This window comes from Sander lucioperca, chromosome 2 (genome assembly GCF_008315115.2).
Source record: "Sander lucioperca isolate FBNREF2018 chromosome 2, SLUC_FBN_1.2, whole genome shotgun sequence".
Taxonomy (NCBI): domain Eukaryota; kingdom Metazoa; phylum Chordata; class Actinopteri; order Perciformes; family Percidae; genus Sander; species Sander lucioperca.
Genome location: NC_050174.1, coordinates 278,135 through 287,774, shown reverse-complemented (window position 1 = coordinate 287,774; position 9,640 = coordinate 278,135). Strand labels below are relative to the sequence as shown.

The window sequence follows — 9,640 nt, the reverse complement described above, 5'->3', positions numbered from 1 at the left end:
TGTGCTTTCTTTTTGCATCGTTTCATATTTGCAGCACGTTTATGTATTTGGTTGTGTTGTGTGTATTTGCAGTGCGTTTGCTGAATGCTGCTCTTGTGTTGTCAAATTAATGAACATGTTTTCTTAATTTGCTTATGTTTTGTCTATTTGCGTGTGTTTTCTTAAGTTGCAGGGCGTCTGCCCCTGTCGGCCACCGTATTTTATAGACCAAACAACTACTGCATAGCCTGACCAGCCAGACCCACATCAAGATGTTGGGTCTGAAAACTCATCATTGGTAGGGCTCAATCCGAAGGGCGGGATAAACGGTTGTCTTTCAAATTCTCTCTGCACGCAATAGGATAGCTCTACAACCAACCAGAGCAACGAAGAAGGTATCCGGTCGGCAAAACTCCAACCACATCTTCCTTTTTTAAGAATGACTTCAGTGCCGTTCTTTGTTCTTTTCTCAAAGAAAAGCTGAACTCCAAGTCTTCCAGAGTCGCAGCCAAAGCCGACTCCAAAGACCGCTGTTCGCCAGCAGCAGCAGCCATCTTCTTTGTTTTCAAGTAGCAGGGAATTCACGCGGAACCGTCGCAACTCTGCCGTTATTATGTTAAGCCCGCCCACCGACTCTACACACGATGTGATTGGCCTGACCAGAGTTTGGTTTTTCCCCAACCCTGGCTGCAAATTACATTTGCTGCCACTAGGGTGCATCTAGATTTCTAGGCTAACTAATACATTAATCGAGAAAAGAACCGACCGACCAATTAATTGATGATGAAAATGATCGTTAGTTGCAGCCCTATTATATTTATTATCGATTAATCTGCCGATTATTTTCTCGATTAATCCTCTGGTCTATAAACAAGGTGACGTCTTTAAATGTCTTGCTGTGTCAGTCCAAAACCCAAAGATATTCAGTTTAATATGACATATAACAGAAATAAGCAGGAAACGTCCTGATTTGAGAGACTAAAAACAGCATTTTCAGCCATTTTTGTATGAAAAATTACTTTAACGAATAATCGATTATCAAGTCAAATCTCAACTCAACAGGGCACACATGATGACATCATGTGATCATCAAATGATGTTTGATCCAACAAACTAAATCCTTTTAAAAATGGAAATAAATTGACTTGTTGCTATGTAGAGCTGCAGCTAACAATTGTTTTCATTGTCGAATAATCTGTTGATTGCTTTCTCGATTAATCGATGAGTTGTTTGGTCAGAAAATGGTGAAAAATGTGGATCAGTGTTTCCCAAAAAGAGGAGAGAAGAAACTAGAAAATATTCACATTCAAGATGCTGGAATCAGAGACTTTTTACATGCATCAAGCATGTTGTTTTTTTTATAATGTGTGAATAAACTAAACTAAATCAAAAGTGACCTATGAGGTGTGGTGCCAGGACAGCTGGAAGATTACTACACCCTAGCTCTGGGGAGTTTACTCCCCGGAGTCCTTATGTTTTTTTTTTTTTCGCCCAGCATATTTCCTTGGATTAGGATGACACCAAGATCTTGGTTGCAGCTGTCGCCGTGGTCCTGCTGCACTCCCTGCTACACCCTGCTACACTCTGCAGTGCCCTGCTGTGTCCTGCTACACCCTGCTACGCTCTGCAGTGTCCTGCTGTGTCCTGCTACACCCTGCTACGCTCTGCAGTGCCCTGCTGTGTCCTGCTACACCCTGCTACGCTCTGCAGTGTCCTGCTGTGTCCTGCTACACCCTGCTACGCTCTGCAGTGCCCTGCTGTGTCCTGCTACACCCCTGCTACGCTCTGCAGTGCCCTGCTGTGTCCTGCTACACCCCTGCTACGCTCTGCAGTGTCCTGCTGTGTCCTGCTACGCTCTGCGGTGCCCTGCTGTGTCCTGCTACACCCCTGCTACGCTCTGCAGTGTCCTGCTGTGTCCTGCTACGCTCTGCGGTGCCCTGCTGTGTCCTGCTACACCCCTGCTACGCTCTGCAGTGTCCTGCTGTGTCCTGCTACACCCTGCTACGCTCTGCAGTGTCCTGCTGTGTCCTGCTACACCCTGCTACGCTCTGCAGTGCCCTGCTGTGTCCTGCTACACCCTGCTACGCTCTGCAGTGTCCTGCTGTGTCCTGCTACACCCTGCTACGCTCTGCAGTGTCCTGCTGTGTCCTGCTACACCCTGCTACGCTCTGCAGTGCCCTGCTGTGTCCTGCTACACCCCTGCTACGCTCTGCAGTGCCCTGCTGTGTCCTGCTACACCCTGCTACGCTCTGCAGTGTCCTGCTGTGTCCTGCTACACCCTGCTACGCTCTGCAGTGCCCTGCTGTGTCCTGCTACACCCCTGCTACGCTCTGCAGTGCCCTGCTGTGTCCTGCTACACCCCTGCTACGCTCTGCAGTGTCCTGCTGTGTCCTGCTACGCTCTGCGGTGCCCTGCTGTGTCCTGCTACACCCCTGCTACGCTCTGCAGTGTCCTGCTGTGTCCTGCTACGCTCTGCGGTGCCCTGCTGTGTCCTGCTACACCCCTGCTACGCTCTGCAGTGTCCTGCTGTGTCCTGCTACGCTCTGCGGTGCCCTGCTGTGTCCTGCTACACCCCTGCTACGCTCTGCAGTGTCCTGCTGTGTCCTGCTACGCTCTGCGGTGCCCTGCTGTGCCCTGCTGTGTCCTGCTACACCCCTGCTACGCTCTGCGGTGCCCTGCTGTGTCCTGCTACGCTGTGCGGTGCCCTGCTGTGTCCTGCTACGCTCTGCGGTGTCCTGCTGCGTCCTGCTGAACCCTGCTGCGTCCTGCTACGTCCTGCTATGCTCTGCTGTGCCACGCTACATTCTGTAACGCCCTACAGTGCCCTGCTATGACATGAACTACTACGACTACCATTTGTAGTCACTGTTCCATTATCTTTGTGACTATTATTGCCACTGTTCATCACATCCCCAACCGGCACTGTCAGACACCGTCCACCAAGAGTCTGGGTCTGTCCGAGGTTTCTTCCTAAAAGGGAGTTTTTCCTCGCCACTGTCGCACTAAATGCTTGCTCTTGGGGGAATTACTGGAATTGTAGAGGCTTTGTAAACTATAGAGTGTGTTCTAGACCTACTCTATCTGTAGAGTGTCTTGAGATAACTCCTGTTATGATTTGATACTATAAATAAAATTGAATTGAATTGTATAGTGATGACTGAACCTGGTGCTGCTTAGTTACATGAAACCTCTGGCTGGAGAGGAAACAAATGCACAAATGTTGCATTGTCTGTGGCAATCCTGATTGGAGTCAAGTGAATTCGACACCATGGGAGACTCACAAACGTCTTGTGGAAAGTGAAGGCAGTGTTTCCCCCAGTGTATGGCAAGCCTGCCCTAAGTTGCCCCCCCCCCACCAGGCCTAAACCACTGGGAATTATTTTTGAATGTACTTTATATATATATTTTTTGTGTTACAGTGGGGCGGCTCGGTTTAAAACTTATAACTTAATACGTCATATTTTCAAATCTCCAGTTAGCTCTTAGTACTAGGGTTGGGCATCGTTTGGATTTTAACAATTCTGATTCCAATTCTTCCTTTTGATTCCGGTTCTTATCGATTCTGATTCTTTGAGGGGTGGAGATGAAACGGGTCACATGCTTATTTCACAAATAAGAAAACATTTTATTTTGAATCAATGGTGGTTTGCAGTTTTACCGTGCTTTTTCTACGTAAAATAAAGCCAGACTAGAGCGCTGCTTACTGTGCTCCGTGGCTGCAACACAACAAAACTGCTGCGAAACCAAAACTTGCTCATGTTAAATTTTGAACCGATGATCGGATTTTAAACCAAATCCTCTAAACGATTCCAATGAAGAAACGATTTCACTGGAATCGTAATTTTTGAGACGATTCCGAGTAGGAATCGGTTCTCGATGCCCAACCCCACTTAGCACTGATTTAATGTACGGCCCTATGGAATCTGTCTTATAGCTTTTTTTAATTCTCAATTTCATGATTCCGTCCATGATTCTGTTATCACAGAAACTACTGGGCTCTTCATTAAAGCTGCCATCAGTCTGTGACTGGCCTCAGCTGGGCCCTCGTCGAAAAAAAAAAAAAAAAAAGACACTTGCCACCGGGCTAAACAACTCTTCTGGGGGAAACACTGGAAGGGGTTTTCTACGTGCAAGTTGCGTGTTCTCGCTCATTCATTCTTCATCTCCTTCTTCCTCGACAAGTAAAACTTAATTGTGACCGAGTGTGTGTCTGTGTTCTTCACGCTTCATTTGGGAATCACAGCCGGAGAACACCCCCCACCCCCCCGCTGCCCGCCGTGCCAGCCAACCTCACGTGTCCCCCTCCATCGGACCATTCACTTCTGAGAGCACACGGACAGTGTGTAGAGTTCATTGCTGCAAAATGCTGTCGCTTCCGTCCCATAAAAACCTCCCCCCCCGCCCCCTCCGCATGTCACCTCCTGTAGTTTTCTGGGTCAGGGGGAAGCATTCCCCAGCATCACCCCAGAAGCTTCGCAGGCCACTGTGCACAGCCTCTTCTCACTCTTCTCGTACAGTAATTCAGGGACTTATTCTATGTAGGGCTGCAACTGACGGTTGTTTTCATTGCCGATTATTTAATTTAAATAATTTTCTGGATGAGTGGATAAGTTGTTTGGTCTCTAAGATGTCAGAAAATGGTGAAAAATGTCGATCAGTGTCTCCCAAAGTCCCAAAATGACGTCCTCAAATGTCTTGTTTTGTCCACAACTCAAAGATATTCAGTTTACTGTCACAAAGGAGAGAAGAAACTAGAACATATTCACATTTAACAAGCTGGAATCAGAGACTTCTTAAGGATTTTTTCATAAGAAATGACAAAACCGATTAATCCATTATTAGAAAAGTTGGCGATTAATTTAATCAACTAAATCTATGCAGCTCTAATTCTGTTCAGGAATGTAGCTTTAAGGAGGACTTTATTCTGGCTCTTCTAGCAGACCAAATCAATATTTATTAATTTAGGGAAATAACTAAAAAGTCATTATTACTTAAAAGAACATTATTAAGGTCAGTCCTTTTTTGTCCGCAGGTGATAAAAAGACATGCATACATTTGTTAAAAGCAGCTTTTACTGCTTTTTTAATCCCCTCAGGCTTGACCAAAAAGTCTCTCTTAATAATTTAAAACTCAACACAGAGTCTGGCTGCCAGAGTTTTGTGGAGCAAGAAGTAGAGTTAACTTCTCACCTCATTTTAGGTCTCTGCACTTGCTGCTTTTTAATGTAATAGTAGGCTTTACCCAATGGTAATGTCGCTAAAATAAATTCCTGACAACTGCCATTCTACTTCTTAATGTACCAAAAGCTTATGATGATATGTTTGCATTTATTAACCTAAACCCTGGACAAATGTCTCCCTACAGCTACTCTCAAATTCTACATTTGAGCCCTGATTTGACCTAAGACAAGGTAGATATTTTACTAATAATACTTATCTCCAATGTTTACCGTTTTTCACCGGTCCTAATATAGTTTACTTTATGTGGTTGCATTTTATGGCACCCCGCCCCCACCAAATGAAATATACAGAGAAACAAGAGAAGAAATTTTTTAGGGAGTCAAGAGAAGGGCAGTTATGTATTATGAGTTATGTCTTGTGTACGTCCTAGGGCTGGACGATACGCTTTTGTCCCGATTCGATTCTTTGTATTGAGATTTTTATTTATTGCGATTCTAGAAGAGCTGCGATTCGATGGTTTTGAGTATTGCAATGTTCTTTTCCTTCTTTAACAAAAACAAAAGTTGAATACACTTCCAGAGACAATATATCATGAGATATTTCTAAAAACTAATACAAAAATGACGTAGATCTCGCTGGCGTGCCAAGATTTTAAGTGCACCACTCTATTTTTTTCAACGGCGCACGACAAAGCAGAAACAGGAAGCATGGACGAGTTCGAGGGCAACCGGATGCCAGGACTCTGAGTGACTGCAAGTCTCTCTTGTAAACTTACTGGGTTAAGATGAGTTCTTTTATGGTGAATGAAAGGCTTGATCCGACGAAGTAGGTCATCGAATCAAATCGAAGCATTGACGTCAATGCTGCTGCCAATTCTGCCGTTGTTTACCTTCTTCTTCTAGTCCGTAGAAATAGCAAAGTCGGTAGCCTTTCCTCATTAGCGCCTCCTCTGTTCAGGAGAAGACTGCAACTAGTGTCACGACCACTACGCGCGAGTATAAATAGTTACGGCGCTCCCATGACGTCACATTGGCACGTGACAGGTCGGCTGCGGCGAGTATAGCGGACGTCTTAATTCCCTGCACCACAAAGGAGACAAAGCACGTGGTGTGTGTGTTGCTTTCTATTCATCCCCCGAAACGTGGCTTACAAACAGTGTTTGACAGTCTTAGTCATCATTGAATCAATTGAGTCAAATGTTTCTCAAAACCAGTTTTTGGTTTCTGTTACCGTACATTACATATTCTGCCACATAGCAGGTCTGAATATCTCTCAGGGCTGTCTCTGCTTGTCAGCTGGATTAAATGTACAAACATGCAGACTGCCTCAGGCTACCTGTTACTTGCCTGTCGTCCCCCAATGAACCTGTGTTCTGTATGCACTCCATAGCAATAGAGCTGCAAAGATTAATCGATTGATTGTCAACTATTCAGTAAATCGCTAACTATTTTGATAATCAATTAATTGGTTTAATTGGTTATTTTTTATGAAAAAAGTCCAGCTTCCAGCTTCTTAAAGGGTAACTAACGTTTTTTTCAACCTGGACCCTATTTTCCTATGTTTTTGTGTATTTACCGTCACAAAAGTGCTTGTTTTGCCACTGACAGGCTCAGATTAATATTCTAAGTGTCTGACAACATTATGAAAAGGATTTCTAAGGAGGTTTACCTTTCTGATAAAGTGTAAGATCCTTTTTTCAAACATTAAAACATCTGCAAAATTGCGTTCGCCAAACCCACCAAACTCCATGTAAATAAACAGCAATTTTAGCATCGTAAAATACACTTCATTCAAAGTCGACAGAAACAAAATAAAACTATGAAAAGCCGTTTTGGGTCATCTTTCCAATTTTCCAACCATCACAACTCTAGTTTTGGTTGAAACACATAGTTTACCGATTTACATATGTTGGCTCTACACGCTAAAAGTATTGCTTTTTTAAATGGAGTCTGGTGGTTTTGATGGCTGAATATCTTCTTTCTTCGAGAAGTAAACCTCTATGGGCGCGTGCTCTACCAGGTGAGCTACCCAGGTGCCCGGCTGAATATCTTTGAGTTGTGGACAAAACAAGACATTTGAGGACGTCATCTTGGGACTTTAGGAAACACTGATCGACATTTTTCACCATTTCATGACATTTTATAGACCAAACAACTAATCGATTAATGGAAAAAACAATCAAATGATGAATCGCCAATGAAAATAATCGTTCGTCACAGCCTTTCAAATGTTTTTTGAATGATGACAATGTAGATGGGTTAGGGTTAGGTTGATTGTAGTGATGCCGGTAGATTGTTCCAAAGAGATGGTACTCTGTATTTCGATGTATACTGAAATTAAAATAGGAGATTAAAAGTCCTTAGAGTGTTTTGTATTGTTTGAGTGTATCTCTGTGGACAAATATTTTGCATCAGTGAGTGTTTTTGTGCACCAGGGCGGATCATCCAACCTTGTACGACCAAGACACACAAACCGCAGTTGCTATACACGGTAACTGTCAAACAGTCAAGAGAGGAGGGCAGAGAGCTGGCATCGGGCCATGTGGACAACTTCAAACACGTTGCATGCTAGACGTGCAGGTTGAGAAAGATACAATACTCAGGCAAAGTAAAAGACAAACAAAAAGTTTTTCCTCAGGGCTTATCCAAATTGACGGTCTAAGGATAGATGTTTTTGTATGTATAGGGCTGGGTTTTTAAAAAAAAAATAAAAATAGATTTTCTGATTCAAATCGATCTTCATTTGAATGATTCGATATCGATTCAAAATCCTGAGATCGATCTTTTAAGAAGCTCCGTTTTAAAGCTAAAGATGTTGGTATCATATGAAACTAGACGATGTAAGGAATCCATGTCTTGCTAAATAACGCTCCAAAGTTAGGGTACATTTTGGTGAGGGAAAAACTGCCTTTAGGTCTCCGTCCCTGCATCACTCCTTCTGCACTAAAGAAAGCACTTGTAAAAAATGTTCTGTCTCTGCTTAACTGCTTTGGGGTCAATTCTTAACGACAGCATTACTAGTTTTAATATTGCACCAGGTTAGAGGGTTCCTCGCACAATTTACAGCATTAGTTCTCTGAGAATCTCTTTCATATCAAAGCTAAATTGGTATTTACTGACATATCCCTAATCCAATCAATGTAGAATCGGGACCTTGTGAATCGGAATCGAATCGGGAAATCGGTGTCGATACCCAGCTCTAGAGCTAATTTGTAATTTGTGATAATTGGGCAAGATGGAATTGACTTGACATGGACAGGACTGTGATTTGACAAAAGAATGTCAGAAAACCTACAGTTCAAACACAAACTCTTCCCAACCCATAATCATCTCCAGCTTGGATCAGGGACAAAATACCACAGGGCTGTAGGCTACTTCCAGGGGTTTTCCTGCATGGAGGATTTTTTGGTTTTAGCACTGGATTTTAAAAAGGTGCTGTAGGTAGGATTGAGAAGATCCAGGACTTTGAAAAATTTGAACATCAACAACTTCTCAGTCCCTCCCCCCTTTCTGCTAAAGCCCAAAACGGTCTCCTAAGCCCCTCCCCCCACAAGGGAGAATGAATGCGTGTGCATGAGCAGTGATTGACACCGCAGTTAGACCCCCCCCCCCCCCGGCCCTGATTGGTGCATCTGAACAGGCTGTAGGTGGTGGCAGAGGAGCCAGATTGTTTTTTTTTATTACCCGTTTCATGTAGTTCTACTGGAACATAGGGTCAGTTTCAGCAAATATGACAGAAAGATAGTTTAATAAGTCTTACCTACTGCACCTTTAATAGTAGTCCACTTCTGTGTTCTGGTACAGTTGGTTTGTACACCTGATGAGAACCGTATGGGAGCAACATTACGCATGAACTGTACTCAAGAGATTACTTTTTTTCAAGTGGATTTCTTGGGCACAAAATCGACCAACCGTACCGGGGTACGGTACCCAGTGTTCACACTCATCACACCAACTGGACTTTGGGGTCAATGTGTACTCGGTGTGCCCAGCTCCCTGATATAGAGAAGACCTCTATACTGCATTATAGTCCATTATATTCTTTATATTCTGAATTTTGTCACCTGCCATCTCACTTTAGTGTTTTCCTTCACATAAAGACGTTTCCACCATAAACTGGTGCATACACATATATCAGAATGCAGGAAATGAAGAGTTTGAGGCTCAACAAACCTGTACTTAAGATGACAGATACACATAAGTGCACCCCAGGTCTTTGAAAGAATTTGGAAACACACTGCAAGAAATATCCAGAAATCTTAAGGTCTGCGCCATGAATTCTACAAATACTACAGTAAGGAAAAAGCAAGAAATGAAGTGTTTGACACTCAAAATGTCCTTTGGGGGGGGGGGGGATCCATAGACCCTCTGCTATGAGCCAGGAAAAAACCTGTAGGCTACTTAGGATGACAGACACACATTAAATGCACCCCAGGTCTTTTAAAGAATTTGGAATCACATTGCAAGAAATATCCAGAAATC

At 43.6% G+C, this 9,640-nt stretch overlaps 1 protein-coding gene across 2 annotated transcripts in view; it reads right to left on the bottom strand.

Annotated features, from left to right (window-relative positions):
* Window positions 1-9,640, bottom strand: part of acsl2 (acyl-CoA synthetase long chain family member 2) — a 47,074-nt gene that overhangs the window by 36,870 nt on the left and 564 nt on the right. The gene's annotated exons all lie outside the window — the stretch shown is intronic.